The sequence below is a fragment of the Lycorma delicatula genome, chromosome 13 (assembly GCF_047948215.1).
Source record: "Lycorma delicatula isolate Av1 chromosome 13, ASM4794821v1, whole genome shotgun sequence".
NCBI classification, from domain to species: Eukaryota; Metazoa; Arthropoda; class Insecta; order Hemiptera; family Fulgoridae; genus Lycorma; species Lycorma delicatula.
Genome location: NC_134467.1, coordinates 27,676,709 through 27,691,716, shown reverse-complemented (window position 1 = coordinate 27,691,716; position 15,008 = coordinate 27,676,709). Strand labels below are relative to the sequence as shown.

The window sequence follows — 15,008 nt, the reverse complement described above, 5'->3', positions numbered from 1 at the left end:
GAATGACCCAATTTTCTTGTGTAACCACTCATTGAATTCGGGATTCCTTTTAAAACAATGAAAATAGTACAAACGTTATTTTTGCTATAAAAAATTGGCTTTGCAAAAAACTACCATTTTAACGGTTTCGGCTTTTTTTCAGTAACTAATTAACAAGATTCAACATTTAACGGCTTAAATTATAAGTACTTCAAATGCCCATAACCTTTATTTAGAAATTTTCGCCTAGGAGGTTTGCTTTGGATTATAAAAATGAAAACCCGATTTTCACTACCTTTAAATGACAGCCATTTTGTCCAGTTAGCAAAAATTTTGTCCAGTCGCATTCAGAAAAGTTATTCTTACCCTAATCTACAACCCGATGTACTTCCCTAAAGTCTAACAATTTAGATCAAAAAACGACTTTTTCCCCCTAACTGACTTTTTTTTTTTTTTTTGTCTTCAGTCACTTGACTGGTTTGATGCAGCTCTCCAAGATTCCCTATCTAGTGCTAGTCGTTTCATTTCAGTATACCCTCTACATCCTACATCCCTAACAATTTGTTTTACATATTCCAAACGTGGCCTGCCTACACAATTTTTCCCTTCTACCTGTCCTTCCAAAATTAAAGCGACTATTCCAGGATGCCTTAGTATGTGGCCTATAAGTCTGTCTCTTCTTTTAGCTATATTTTTCCAAATGCTTCTTTCTTCATCTATTTGCCGCAATACCTCCTCATTTGTCACTTTATCCACCCATCTGATTTTTAACATTCTCCTATAGCACCACATTTCAAAAGCTTCTAACCTTTTCTTCTCAGATACTCCGATTATCCAAGTTTCACTTCCATATAAAGCGACACTCCAAACATACACTTTCAAAAATCTTTTCCTGACATTTAAATTAATTTTTGATGTAAACAACTTATATTTCTTACTGAAGGCTAGTTTAGCTTGTGCTATTCGGCATTTTATATCGCTCCTGCTTCGTCCATCTTTAGTAATTCTACTTCCCAAATAACAAAATTCTTCTACCTCCATAATCTTTTCTCCTCCTATTTTCACATTCAGTGGTCCATCTTTGTTATTTCTACTACATTTCATTACTTTTGTTTTGTTCTTGTTTATTTGCATGCGATAGTTCTTGCGTAGGACTTCATCTATGCCGTTCATTGTTTCTTCTAAATCCTTTTTATTCTCGGCTAGAATTACTATATCATCAGCAAATCGTAGCATCTTTATCTTTTCACCTTGTACTGTTACTCCGAATCTAAATTGTTCTTTAACATCATTAACTGCTAGTTCCATGTAAAGATTAAAAAGTAACGGAGATAGAGAACATCCTTGTCGGACTCCCTTTCTTATTATGGCTTCTTTCTTATGTTCTTCAATTGCTACTGCCTAACTGACTAGAATAATATAATGTAGGCAATATTTACATATAATATACTGACTCCAACATTGTAAATATATGAGTTAGCTAGATAGATTAAATTATTCTGTAAGAAAAATATATGACGTTCATGAGCGGGTGTGCCGTTGACATATAAATTATTTGTATATTAACTGTAATTCTCCATTTTCTTTAACTGTTATATTTTTCTTAAATAAATAATACAAGAAAATGAATTATATTTGTGTGATAATTCATTTATTTTAAAATTTAACAATAATTAATTTTTTTTTCATTTCAGATAAATTTCCATAAAAGAGTTACTTCATTGAAAGAATTTTAAAATAACAGAACAACGAATGGTAAGTTATATATACAAATATATTTTTATAAATGTATTTATCAAAAAGTACCAGAAATAACTTAATGTTTTAAAATAACACTAGTAGCTAGGCCGTCCGCGGTGGGAGGGTGGTCGGGGTTGTCCTGGCAGGTGGCGTCTAGTACTAGTAATACTATTATTAGATGTCCAAAATTGATTACCTCTTGTGTGTAAAACTGTTTTTTTTTTTTTTTTTTTTTTTTTTTTTAACGATGAAAATTGATCAAGCAAATGCGAAAAAATATCAGTAACTCTTCCTAATTAAATTTGGTTTAGATATGTTTGACTATCTTTTAAAGACTGCACACTCTCAACACTTTCATCAATATCCATATTGCAAATTCACTCACTACGAGGGCTGGAAGCTTAAATATAAATTAATTATTTGTATATCATATTATATACAATTTTAGGCCTCAGATTAATAGTAGAATGAAGATTAAAGAAAAACAAACCGACATACTTGGCGTTTATAGACCTAGAATAGGCATTCCATAACGTAGACTGGAATAAAATGTTCAGCATTTTAAAAAAATTAGGGTTCAAGTACAGAGATAGAAGAACAATTGCTAACATGTACAGGAACCAAACACCAACAGTAACAATTAAAGAACATAAGAAAGAAGCCGTAATAAGAAAGGGAGTCCGACAAGGATGTTCCCTATCTCCGTTACTTTTAAATTTTTACATGGATCTAGCAGTTAATGATGTTAAAGAACAATTTAGATTCGGAGTAACAGTACAAGGTGAAAAGATACGATTTGCTGATGATATAGTAATTCTAGTCGAGAGTAAAAAGGATTTAGAAGAAACAATGAACGGCATAGATGCAGTCCTACGCAAGAACTATCGCATGAAAATAACCAAGAACAAAACAAAAGTAATGAAATGTAGTAGAAATAACAAAGATGGACCCCTGAATGTGAAAATAGGAGGTGAAAAGATTACGGAGGTAAAAGAATTCTGTTATTTGGGTAGAATTACTAAAGATGGACGAAGCAGGAGCGATATAAAATGCCGAATAGCACAAGCAAAACGAGCCTTCAGTAAGAAATATAATTTGTTTACATAAAAAAATAATTTAAATGTCACGAAAAGATTTTTGACAGTATACGTTTGGAGCGTCGTTTTATATGGAAGTGAAACTTAGACGATCGGAGTATCTGAGAAGAAAAGATTAGAAGCTTTTGAAATGCGGTTCTATAGGAGAATGTTATAAATCAGATGGGTGGATAAAGTGACAAATGAAGAGGTATTGCGGCAAATAGATGAAGAAAGAAGCGTTTGGAAAAATATAATTAAAAGAAGAAGCACACTTATAGGCTACATACTAAGGCATCCTGGAATAGTCGCTTTAATATTGGAAGGACAGTTAGAAGGGAAAAATTGTGTTGGCAGGCCACGTTTGGAATATGTAAAACAAATTGTTAGGGATGTAGGATGTAGAGGGTATACTGAAATGAAACGACTAGCACTAGATAGGGAATCTTGGAGAGCTGCATCAAACCAGTCAAATGACTGAAGACAAAAACAAATTTGTATATTATACCCAATTTACCAAAAAACTATCGTAATACGAAACTAACCTTACTTGACAGATTTCCAAAAGATAACTTGGCTTCGAAATAAATATAAGAAGAGTATATACGATTCAAAAATTCTTCTAATTTTTTTATTATTGTTTACCATTTGATTTGACCCACGTGTTTTTCCTATATGTTTGTTTAATTGTAACTACAAGGTCAAAAAAAAAAAAGGTAAATTCTTATTGATGTAAATATAGAAATACCATACCATGGTAATTTAAAGATAGAAGTTGTTTTAGCTGTAATGTACAAATTTAAGTACGCCGATCATGAAGATAATGACACCATGACAGAAGTGTCGGCCCGGACCGAAACCGCATCCCAAATACCTTGGCCTCACTGCCTCTCCACAACTTCTACATGGTTGCCCGAACTTTAACTAAATCGTTTGGGAAAGCCTTCCCCAATACGATGGTAGCCACGTAGGAGGTTATTTTAATACAGTGATAAATCCACGATCTAGTATTCAAATTCGTATAATCTCTAGAAATTTTTACAATACAATCCAGGAATCTATTTTTTGTTCCTTTATTATAGACCCATCCATTGGCCACTCGGCCTTTACTAGGATTTAAACCTTAGAACTGCCGACTTCGAAATCAGCTGATCTGCGGTAAAGAAAATACTCGATGCAATAAAGAACACTTGGCCCCGCCGGAAGTCACAATGTAACCATCAGTAAATAGATTTTCCGTGATCCTTAAGTTGTAATAATGAGATCCACCGGGTTGGTCTAGTGGTGAACGCGTCTTCCCAAATTAGCAGATTTGGAAGACGAGAGTTCCTGCGTTCAAGTCCTAGTAAAGCCAGCTATTTTTACACGGACTTGAATACTAGATGGTGGATACCGGTGTTCTTTGGTGGTTGGGTTTCAATTAACCACACATCTCAGGTATGGTCGAACTGAGAATGTACAAGACTACACTTCATTTACACTCATACATATCATCCTCATTCATCCTCTGAAGTATTATCTAAACGGTAGTTACCGGAGGCTAAAAAGGAAAAGAAACAAAGTTGTAATAATGAAGTAAAATTAACAACGAATAAAGAAATTCGTTATAAAAAGCCACCGATTTGAACGAAACAATTTGTGGTGACGGTATTCCATTAAAGTATAATAGGTTTCATTTCAAAATACATAATCATTTTCTTTTTCCTTTTTTTAAATTTATATTACTTTAGGGAAAACGTTAAAGAAAATTGGATAAACCCATCTTGAAATAATTTTAAGTTTAAACTATTTGAATACCAAACTAAAATAAATTTACAATATAACAACGCTACACATTGTCTATATTGACCGTGTAATTTTTAGTTTTTAAAAAAAAAAAAGAAGAAAAACAAAGATAAACTTTTTATCGTCTCAACTAAAGTTACTTTGAAAGAAACTTACTGACAGTACCATTAAAAGAAACTTCTACAAATCAAAAAGTAATGTCTGAAGATACGTAAAAAAAAAATACATATGGGTCGAATCGAGTGCTTTTTTCTTCCTTTCTTTATTATCTGTTAAAAATAGTTTGAAATACGTATTATAACAAATATAAACGTAATAAAAAAGATATTACTGTTATAAATATATCAAATACTATCTGTTTAAAATATTTACCAAATTGGAGAAATCCTAGCAAAAAAGTACAATCATTTATAAAATTAATTTTTCCACTTGCTTTTTATACATTTTTTCCCTTACGTTTATCATTTTCGCATAGATCTCTGTTTCATCAAAAGTTACTTGGGTAATTATAAGCCTGAGCGAACTTAACCTTAATCTTTTTCAAATTGAAATACGAGGTGCGACAATAACGTAATGAGACTGATGTGAAAAAAATGTTGCTTACCGTTTTAGTCATGTTTAGTGTTGTCTCCTTCAAAGTAGTTCCCCACTGATTGGAAGCGCTTATTCCAGCGCTTCAATGGCAAATTGATGGTAACATTTCTGGAACTCATCTACTATAATATCCTCCTAGACCCTCGTCACAGCTTTTTGGACATCTTGTGTTGTTTGAAAATGGTGTCCCTTTACCGCCATTTTGACTCTTGGAAATAGAAAAAAATCACACGGAGTGATATCTGGTGAATAAGGTGGCTGTGGTAGTACTGAAATTTGTTTTGAGGTTAAAAATTGCTGTACTGACAGAGCAGTATGGGATGGCGCATTATCGTAATGCAGAATCCAATTATCAGCGGTGTAGGCACGGACACGAAGAACTCGTTTACGAAGTCTTTTTTTAAAATGTCTTTGTAGAAATATCGGTTAACTGTTTGTCCAGGAGGCACCCACTCTTTATGAACAATTCCCTTGGAATCGAAGAAGCACACAAGCATGCGTTTCACTTTTGACTTTGACATGCGAGCTTTTTTGGTCTGGGTGATCCCTTTGAGCACCGTTGCGAACTTTGGCGTTTTGTCTCTGGATCGTATTGAAAAAACCAACCTTCATCACCTGTGGACAACACGGCTCAACAAATCTGGATCGATTTCCGTTTGCTCTAACAAATCGGCTGCCACATTTTTCCGTGTTTCTCGCTGTTGTTGAGCGAGATTTTTGGGGACCATTTTTGCACAAATCTTTCTCGTACCAAGATCTTCAGTTAATATTAGACGAACCGTTTCTCGATTGATGTTGAGTTCTGCAATCATTTTCACGGATAATCTTCGATCAGATCGTACGATTTCACGCACCCTGGTCAAGTTGACATCTGTCCGTGAGGTTGATGGTCGTCCACTGCGGTCTTCATCTTCGTTCTGCCTTCACTAAAAATGTTATGCCACTGAAAAACTTGAACTCTTGACATATCCTTCTCTCCAAAATTCTTCTGAAGCTTACCGTAAGTTGTCGTCGCGTTTTCACCCGATTTAACGCAAAAAGAAATGGCATACCGTTGCGTAATATTTTGCGGTTTCATTTCTGTAACGAGAGACACAAACACGTGTTCACTTATTACAGCACAACTCACGACTGAGCAGTTGCATCAATGTGCCGCTTGGACTAGAAGTAGCTTATAGACCAAGGTCAAAGATGGTGTGTCTACGCAAGCTGCAGGGTTGCCACATCTTGCAAAGAAAAATCAGTCTCCTTACTTTATTGTCGCACCTCGTATGTTAAAAAATATGTTATATAATTAATAAACATATTCAACAATTTGAATATGGTTGAGTTCACTCAGACATACAATTACCGTTACTTGTAGAAATTAACATTAAAAATACAGTTTATTTATTTGTTTAATAGAGATGTGTATTTACAATCTTAGCCACTGATCTAAAATAAAGTACTCCACTGTCTTTACATAAAGCAACATTACTAGTAAACAAAACTTATGTATTAGTTATAAACTGCATAAAAAAATAAATTAAATATACGAATTTAACTAAATAAAAATTCCTTTCGGCACGCCGGAAGACGGAGGTAGAGTTCACCGTACTAAGTAAGGGATAAAAAATATTTCCACCTTAAAGTTAAGAAAAAATTCAAATTTACTCAATACCACAATGGTTGCATGAGAAAAAAAGTTTCACATGTTTAGCATACGACAAGCCCCATCTTCTTACAATTCCATCAACATTTTGGTCATCCCTTGCCGTTAGGATTAATCACATCAAAAATAGTTACAGAAAATATATTCTGTAACGTATCATAACGTTCAGTGTATTGCTAGAGAAAAGATGGTGTTTTCACTAGATGAACGTGTTTTCATTCTCGAGTCGTACTTCAGTACGAAATCAGCGGTTGCAGTGCAAGATTTGTTTCGCCATAAGTACCCAGATAAACCAGCTCCTAACAAAGCATCAGTATTAAGATTAGTTGCAAAATTTAGAGAGACCGGTTCTGTTAATAACAAAGAACACAAAAGATCTGCGTCGGTGTTGAATACAGATACAGTCGCTGAAATCAAAGACCGATTACTCGCCTCGCCAAATAAATCGATCAGACGTTTATCTGCTGAAATTAATTTGTCTAAATCAACTGTTCATCGGGCGACCGAACGATTACAATTACGTCCTTATCGCATTCAAACGGTTCATCGACTTCTTGAGCCCGACAAAGAAAAACGGCTACAATATTGTCAACGGTTCCGTCGATTTCTGTGCGAGGGAATTAACGTTATGGATTCGTTATTTTTCACAGATGAAGCACGGTTTCATTTGGACGGCTACGTAAACAGCCAAAACAGTAGAATTTGGAGCGCTGAAAATCCCCACGTTTATCACGAAAAACAATTACAACCGCAGAAATTGGGCGTGTGGTGCGCGATATCGCGGAAGAAAATAATCGGTCCTATTTTTTTCGAGTACACCATTAATGCAGAACGATATCAGGATATTTTATTTCAGTTCATTGCACTCGTGGAAGAAGAAGACAGACACTGCCGGCTACAACATGACAGTGCGGCATCGCACTACGCAGGTTCAACTTCTGATTTCGTCGAGGAATTCTTTGGTAATCGTGTTATCGGTCGAGGCTTGTGGCTACCAAGATCTCCAGATTTGACTGCGGCGGATTTTTTTCTACGGGGTTACCCCAAAGAAAAAGCCTACAGCAACAAACCAAGAACACTTAAACAATTAAAAGTCAATATTGAACAAGCTGTATTAAATATCCGGCCACAAACTTAAAAAAATTTGCAAGAAACGCTGTAAAAAGAAGCTTGTATTCAAGAAGATGGCGGCCACTTCCAACATTTACTCTTAATGTAAGGTAATGGATGATAATAATAAAAATTACATTTACATTTACACATGCCTTTTTATTATTTCAATACCTACCAATATAAGGTTGGGTTGCGTTTTATATGGGACAGCCTATGTATATATATGAACATATATACATAATAATAGACCTTAAATTCTGTAAAAAATTATGCTTTAATATTTCCAGTCGTTATGGTATAAAAACGTGTAATGTAGTAAATTATGTTCGACTTTGTAGATGTTCAAAGACTTATGATGAATAGATTTCTAGTTTTATTCGATAAATATTTCAAGTTTAAGGCAGTGTAAACAGTGGCATGGATTTAGAGATGGTTAAAATGGATATTTTTGTTGAATTCTGAAAACCGAAATATTTCGCGATCGCAATATTTGTTTACTTCATACAAGGAAGTAATTAAAAGTTAATTTTACTTTTTTAATATTGTATATAAAATTCCTTGCTAATGTTAAATGTGAATACGGAAAGAACATTCACATAAGTTGGGGTTTCTTTATAAATATTATATAAATAAACAGGCTTATATAGAAAATTTTGTGGCTTAAAAATTTTCAAAACTACAAGTTTAATTTAACTGAAATTTATATATGTTGTAATAGTATATCTGAAGTTGTGCCTGTAAGAATGTGATGAAGATTTGTTGAGTAATGTCGAAAAAATATGAGCGAACCTTAGAACGTTGACGTTTCTTTATCTGCGGTATATGTTGTTAGCAATATTTTTCAGCATATACACATAAGATTACCTAGTTTGAAGGCCATGATGACTGGGTATGTGTTTGAACGATGGAAAAGGAAACGAAATGAAATAACGAAATGTCGGTCTTCTTGCGCACGATTTTTTTTAAAATAAAAATTTATATCTTAAGAATGGATAGAAATATTTTTATTATAAGTATTTGTTTGCTCAAAAACTGTCTGTAAATTTTCACTCAAATCGCGTAACATTTCTTAAAATTACATAAAGATTAAAAGTGTGGCTTTTAGGAGATTGGATAGGGTTAATCGAGCTGTGACGTGATTTATTCATAGACTTTTTGAATGGAAAAGACTGGGATAAACGGGCAGTCTACTGAAGAGTAATTAAAGTTTTCAATTATTAACTGCTTAATATTTCAACTAAAAATGATTATAATGTTACGTATAATGTTTGGTATTATAAAAATATTTTACCGTCATATTTTCAATATTAATGTCGATGTTTCACATTACGTTCTGTCTGAGTTTCAGTTGTATTAAAGTAAATTTACTTGAATTTATTGAAATTATTATCGCTGAATGATTAAAAAATAAATTAAATGGTAAATTGTAAATGAAAATTAAATGAAATCTTTTAATTTGTTAGCTATTCAATTCCAAGTTAATTTATTTATAGTAAAGAATTATGTTAGCTATAAATATAGTAATTTTACATTTTACCACATCACATTACTTTTTATAAATTTATTCTAATTTTGTATTTTTTTTTAAATTGCATTTTCTTTTTTATAATAAATGTCATTCCTTTGTACTAACAGATCCGGCAACGCTTCACTATTGCTAGATCTGAGTATATATAAGATTAAATAAACATAACTGAAAGTTTGATAAAACATTAACAAAATGAACATTACGGAACTTGAAAAATGTTAATCTTTCCCTTTTATCCTTTCTTCCTTTCTCTCCTTTTCCCTTCCTCTCCTTTTCCCTTCCTCCCTTTTCCGTTTCCCTTTTTATTTTTCCCTATTCCCATTTTCACTTTTACTATCCCTTTCCATTTTCTCATTTCCCCCATTTCCCTCTTACTTTCCCCCTTCCCATTTTCTTCTCCCGTTTTCCCCTTTTCTCCTTTTTTACCATTTTTCCCTTCACCCTTTTTCCCCGCTCGTAAATCGGTCCAGTAGTTTTTTAGTCTATAACAAACACAAATTGGAAACATTGAAATAGAATCGTAAAATACTTAGTACAGCGTGTGTTACTTTTACGTCCAACATATAGCAATGTTTTTAAAAAAAATTGCCTGTCACAGGTGTGACATTTTAAGTATATAAATATTGAAAGCAGGGGCAGATAAATGTGAAAAATACAGAACAATTAGTTTAACTAGTCATGCATCAAAAATCTTAACTAGAATTCTATACAGAAGAATTGAGAGGAGAGTGGAAGAAGTGTTAGGAGAAGACCAATTTGGTTTCAGGAAAAGTATAGGGACAAGGGAAGCAATTTTAGGCCTCAGATTAATAGTAGAAGGAAGATTAAAGAAAAACAAACCGACATACTTGGCGTTTATAGACCTAGAAAAGGCATTCGATAACGTAGACTGGTTTAAAATATTCAGCATTTTAAAAAAATTAGGGTTCAAATACAGAGATAGAAGAACAATTGCTAACATGTACAGGAACCAAACAGCAACAGTAACAATTAAAGAACATAAGAAAGAAGCCGTAATAAGAAAGGGAGTCCGACAAGGGTGTTCCCTATCTCCATTACTTTTTAATCTTTACAAGGAACTAGCAGTTCATGATGTTAAAGAACAATTTACATCCGGAGTAACAGTACAAGGTGAAAAGATAAAGATGCTACGATTTGCTGATGATATAGTAATTCTAGCCGAGAGTAAAATGGATTTAGTAGAAACAATGAACGGCATGGATGAAGTCCTACGCAAGAACTATCGCATGAAAATAAACAAGAACAAAACAAAAGTAATGAAATGTAGTAGAAATAACAAAGATGGACCACTGAATGTGAAAATAGGAGGAGAAAATATTATGGAGGTAGAAGAATTTTGTTATTTGGGAAGTAGAATTACTAAAGATGGACAAAGCAGGAGCGATATAAAATGCCTAATAGCACAAGCTAAACGAGCCTTCAGTAAGAAATATAATTTGTTTACATCAAAAATTAATTTAAATGTCAGGAAAAGATTTATGAAAGTATGTGTTTGGAGTGTCGCTTTATATGGAAGTAAAACTTGGACGATTGGAGTATCTGAGAAGAAAAGATTAGAAGCTTTTGAAATGTGGTGTTATAGGAGAATGTTAAAAATCGGATGGGTGGATAAAGTGACAAAGAGGTATTGCGGCAAATAGATGAAAAAAGAAGCATTTGGAAAACTATAGTTAAAAGAAGATACAGACTTATAGGCCACATACTAAGGCATCCTGGAATAGTCGCTTTAATATTGGAAGGACAGGTAGAAGGAAAAAGTTGTGTAGGCAGGCCACGTTTGGAATATGTAAAACAAATTGTTAGGGATGTAGGATGTAGGGGGTATAATGAAATGAAACGACTAGCACTAGATAGGGAATCTTGGAGGGCTGCTTCAAACCAGTCAAATGACTGAAGACAAAAAAAAAGTACATAAAAACCCGCGCGTATTCGTCTGCAACTTTGTGTCGAAAATTCAAAATAATCGGTGATGAACTTTCGGAGATTTAAGATTTTGAAGAAACGAACATTTACATTTTTATTTATATAAATTGTCGCCGAATGTCTTCGACAGAACAGAATGGCACTTACAAACCTTATTGTAGCCCTGAAAAGGGCCGTTTTGTCGTCGATTGCCTTTGATAGCTCGTTGTAACTACTAACTTTATGGTAGCCCTTAGAAGGACTGTTGCGTCGAATGGCTTCGACACCTCGTAATTCTTAACTTTGTGGTGGCCCTGAAATGGGCTGTTTTTTTTTTTTTTTAATAACAAAAGGTTTTTTAAAATCGCATCCCCACCTCAAAAACTGCTGTTATCGTCTGCTATGTTGTGACGTCACATGTGAGCGGCAGAATTATTTAAGTAACTCGGTATTAAAAACCTGACTCGATCTGACTGGGTCTTGAAGTTGATCATCCGGTTGGCTGGTGTGTTAAGACTCGCGGCTACACCAGCTGCCGACCGGACAAACGAAATTTTTCTATGTAAATTTTTTTTTGACCTCTAGATCCACCATTAGGCATTCTTCAGAGGATGAGATGAATGATTTGTAGCATGTGTGAAAATATCATGCCTGACCGGGATTCGAACCGGGACCTCCGGATGAAAGGCCGAGACGCTACCACTAGCGCCACTGAAGCCGGCCATCTATGTAAGTTGTGAAATCACATTAGTTTAGTAAATGCCGACTGTCACTCGCGGGAATTAAATACGGATACGCGCGCATTTTAGTTAGAATCATTGAATTAAATAAGCGAAAAAATATTATATTTAAATAAAATTATATATATTTTAAATTAAGTTGTGTGTGTATGAGCGTGTAAGTTATGCATCAGAAACAACTCACAGTTGTAGAACTTTTCGGAGAGTGTTATGTAGGAAAGTCCTACAACTGTGTTGTCAATTTTTTTTTTTATAAGTTTCAATGAAAAAGAAGTGCATCCAAGTATGGAACAGTGAATTATTAAAAAGTTTCTTATAAAAGAAAATTTGAAATCATCAGAAATTTTTGAAACACAAATGAAACTTTTATGAGGAAATAATCGACAAACATTGGTAAATGGCGTAAATCTTTTAAAGGCAGTCGAGAACAAGTAGAGAATGAAACTCATTCGCGCCCTCCGCAAACACCGAGAACAGTTAAAATGGCTGACAACATTAATATTGTTATTCAAACAGATCGTTGAATTTCAGTGCGAAATATCCTTTCTATGCTCAATATCAGTGTCGAAACTGTGAAAAGCTTTATCAGAAATTAACATAATTATCGGAAAGTATACGCACGTTGGATCTACGAATGACAACGGACAAACCCAAGGGCAAACATTCCTGCAGGTGGCTCATACATTGTTTGCACATATCAAATAAAAGGTAATGAAATTTACAGTTTATTGTCATTACTGATGAATTTCAGATATCCTAATTTATTTGAGAAAGCAAAAGTGAATTGATGTAATGGCGCTATCCTTCATTTACAAAAAGCCACTTTTGTAGCAGGGAAAATTATGACTTTATTCTTTAGAGATATTCGGCGTATTCTTAACATAAATTTCCTAACGGAGCAGTACACTATAAACGCCGAGTTTTTCTCAAATTTATTGGAAAGTTCAGTGAAAACAGGTATCAAAAATAAATGAGAAAAAATTCAATATTCCGTCTGTTTTTTTACAAGACTCTCAGGTGGCCATTCATATTATGGTTATAATCCGTAAATTAAAGCGGTTTATTCTGCAATACCCACCCTTTTCTATTCCACTATTATAGTCCGGACGTCTCACATCCTTTGTCTCCCTGTTTGAATGTTTAAAAGAAGTTGTAATGTAGTAAAAGAATCCTTTCTTTCACTTAAAAATCTCATGTGGACACCACATGACTTTCTTGAACGCCTATTAAATTACGTATAATTTTTTTTTTTTTTAAATGAAAAGTACTAAAAGTTTTACTTCATTAATAACTTCTGATATTTTTTATTGCTACAATTGAATTATTATCTAAATTATTATTAATAAATCAATAAAATTAAAAAAAAAAGAAGGAAATGAAGTCGGATTCAAATCGATGTAGTAATACTACATCTTAACAATCTTGCAAGACTTGTGGGATAGGCCTAACGGGGTTTACGAGTCATAAAGGTTGATAACGGCTGATCTAGAGGATTTTAGCGTCAAATAATTTCTTATTTTTCATAAAAATATTTACTTTTTCTATCTTGGAGGGGGCCCAGAACTCAGGCCACCCTGAAAACTTAGAGGTCAAGAGGAAAATTGGCTATTCATATGCGGCGAGTCAATGTGGCGAGAGCCGCATTTTCGCACGGTGTAGGTGTCCTTGATGCAGTTGCTTTGTTCAAATGGATAAGTAGTTTATTTAAGGGAAAAGACTCCTACCTCGCTGCTGTGACTAGCTACCCGAGAGTTATGGGTGGCCATTAGCCAATTAAAAATCCAAGCGCTTTAATATTAGTGGACAAGTGGTATTTTCTGGCATTCTGCGACCTAAGCGTGGCAGCGAATTGCTGTGTTGACGACATAAATTTAATTTATTGAATGTCATATATATTTTAGTAGGTGACGGGGTGCGCCTACCCATTTTAGAATATATGACAAGTTAGCAGTGGGTCTGCACTGGTCGCTAAACTGATTCGAGGCTCAATATCCGTTTGTGGCACAGACATTCAATATTATGCTTTAGGGCGACCGAATGGGGTGGTGGCTGGAGAAATGCCACGCAAATCAATCAAAATCAATTACTCTCTCTATCGATTTGTTGATATAATATCGATTTATTGATGACGACTTTCATAGCAAAGTAGTTAATATCAATACCTTTCATCGAGAAGTTTCTACTCGATGAAAGTTTCAACTTTCCACGCAAGTTGGTTTGTCATATTCGAGTGTTCAGAAAGCTGCTAAAAAATTGAAATTATATCCGTATCGCGTACAATTAGTCCAAGAGCTTCAGCCTCCAGATTTAAACAAGCGATTGCAATATTGCCGTTATTTTAGGTCTCTCGTAAACGATAACGGAATCGAATTTTTACACAGTGTTCTTTAGCGATGAAGCTTGAATCCATCTCGACGGTTATGTGAGCAGTCAAACCTGTCGAATTTGAGCGGTTGAAAATCCTAACGCTTTACAAGACAAATCTTTGCATCCTGAAAAAATTGGTGTGTGGTGCGCGATATCTCGTCATCGTATAGTCGGACCCGTATTCTTCGAACAGACAGTAAATGGTGAAGTATACAGGAATCTTATAAAATGGAGTGCGCCAATTTGTATCCCTCCTGGAACCTCAAGAACGGTATTGCTGGTTTCAGCAAGACGGCGCTACATGCCACACGTCTCGAGAAACCGTGGATTTTCTGCAAGAGTTCTTTGATGATCGAATAATAAGCAAGGGCTTATGGCCTCCAAGATCCTCAGATCTCAGATCTCCTGACTACTTTGTGTGGGGATATATTAAGTCTGAGGCTTTCAAAAACAATCCTCAGACTATTGATGAACTTAAAGTCAATATTACAGACTTAATCACGAATATTTCC

General features: G+C 34.3%; 1 protein-coding gene across 1 annotated transcript in view; it reads left to right on the top strand.

Moving 5' to 3' along the window:
* The window catches only part of LOC142333705 (5-hydroxytryptamine receptor-like), a 738,869-nt gene that overhangs the window by 242,123 nt on the left and 481,738 nt on the right, over positions 1–15,008 (top strand). The window contains exon 2 of the mRNA XM_075381137.1: positions 1,674–1,734. The gene's annotated coding sequence lies outside the window, so the exon portion shown is untranslated. The remainder of the gene's footprint in view (positions 1–1,673; positions 1,735–15,008) is intronic.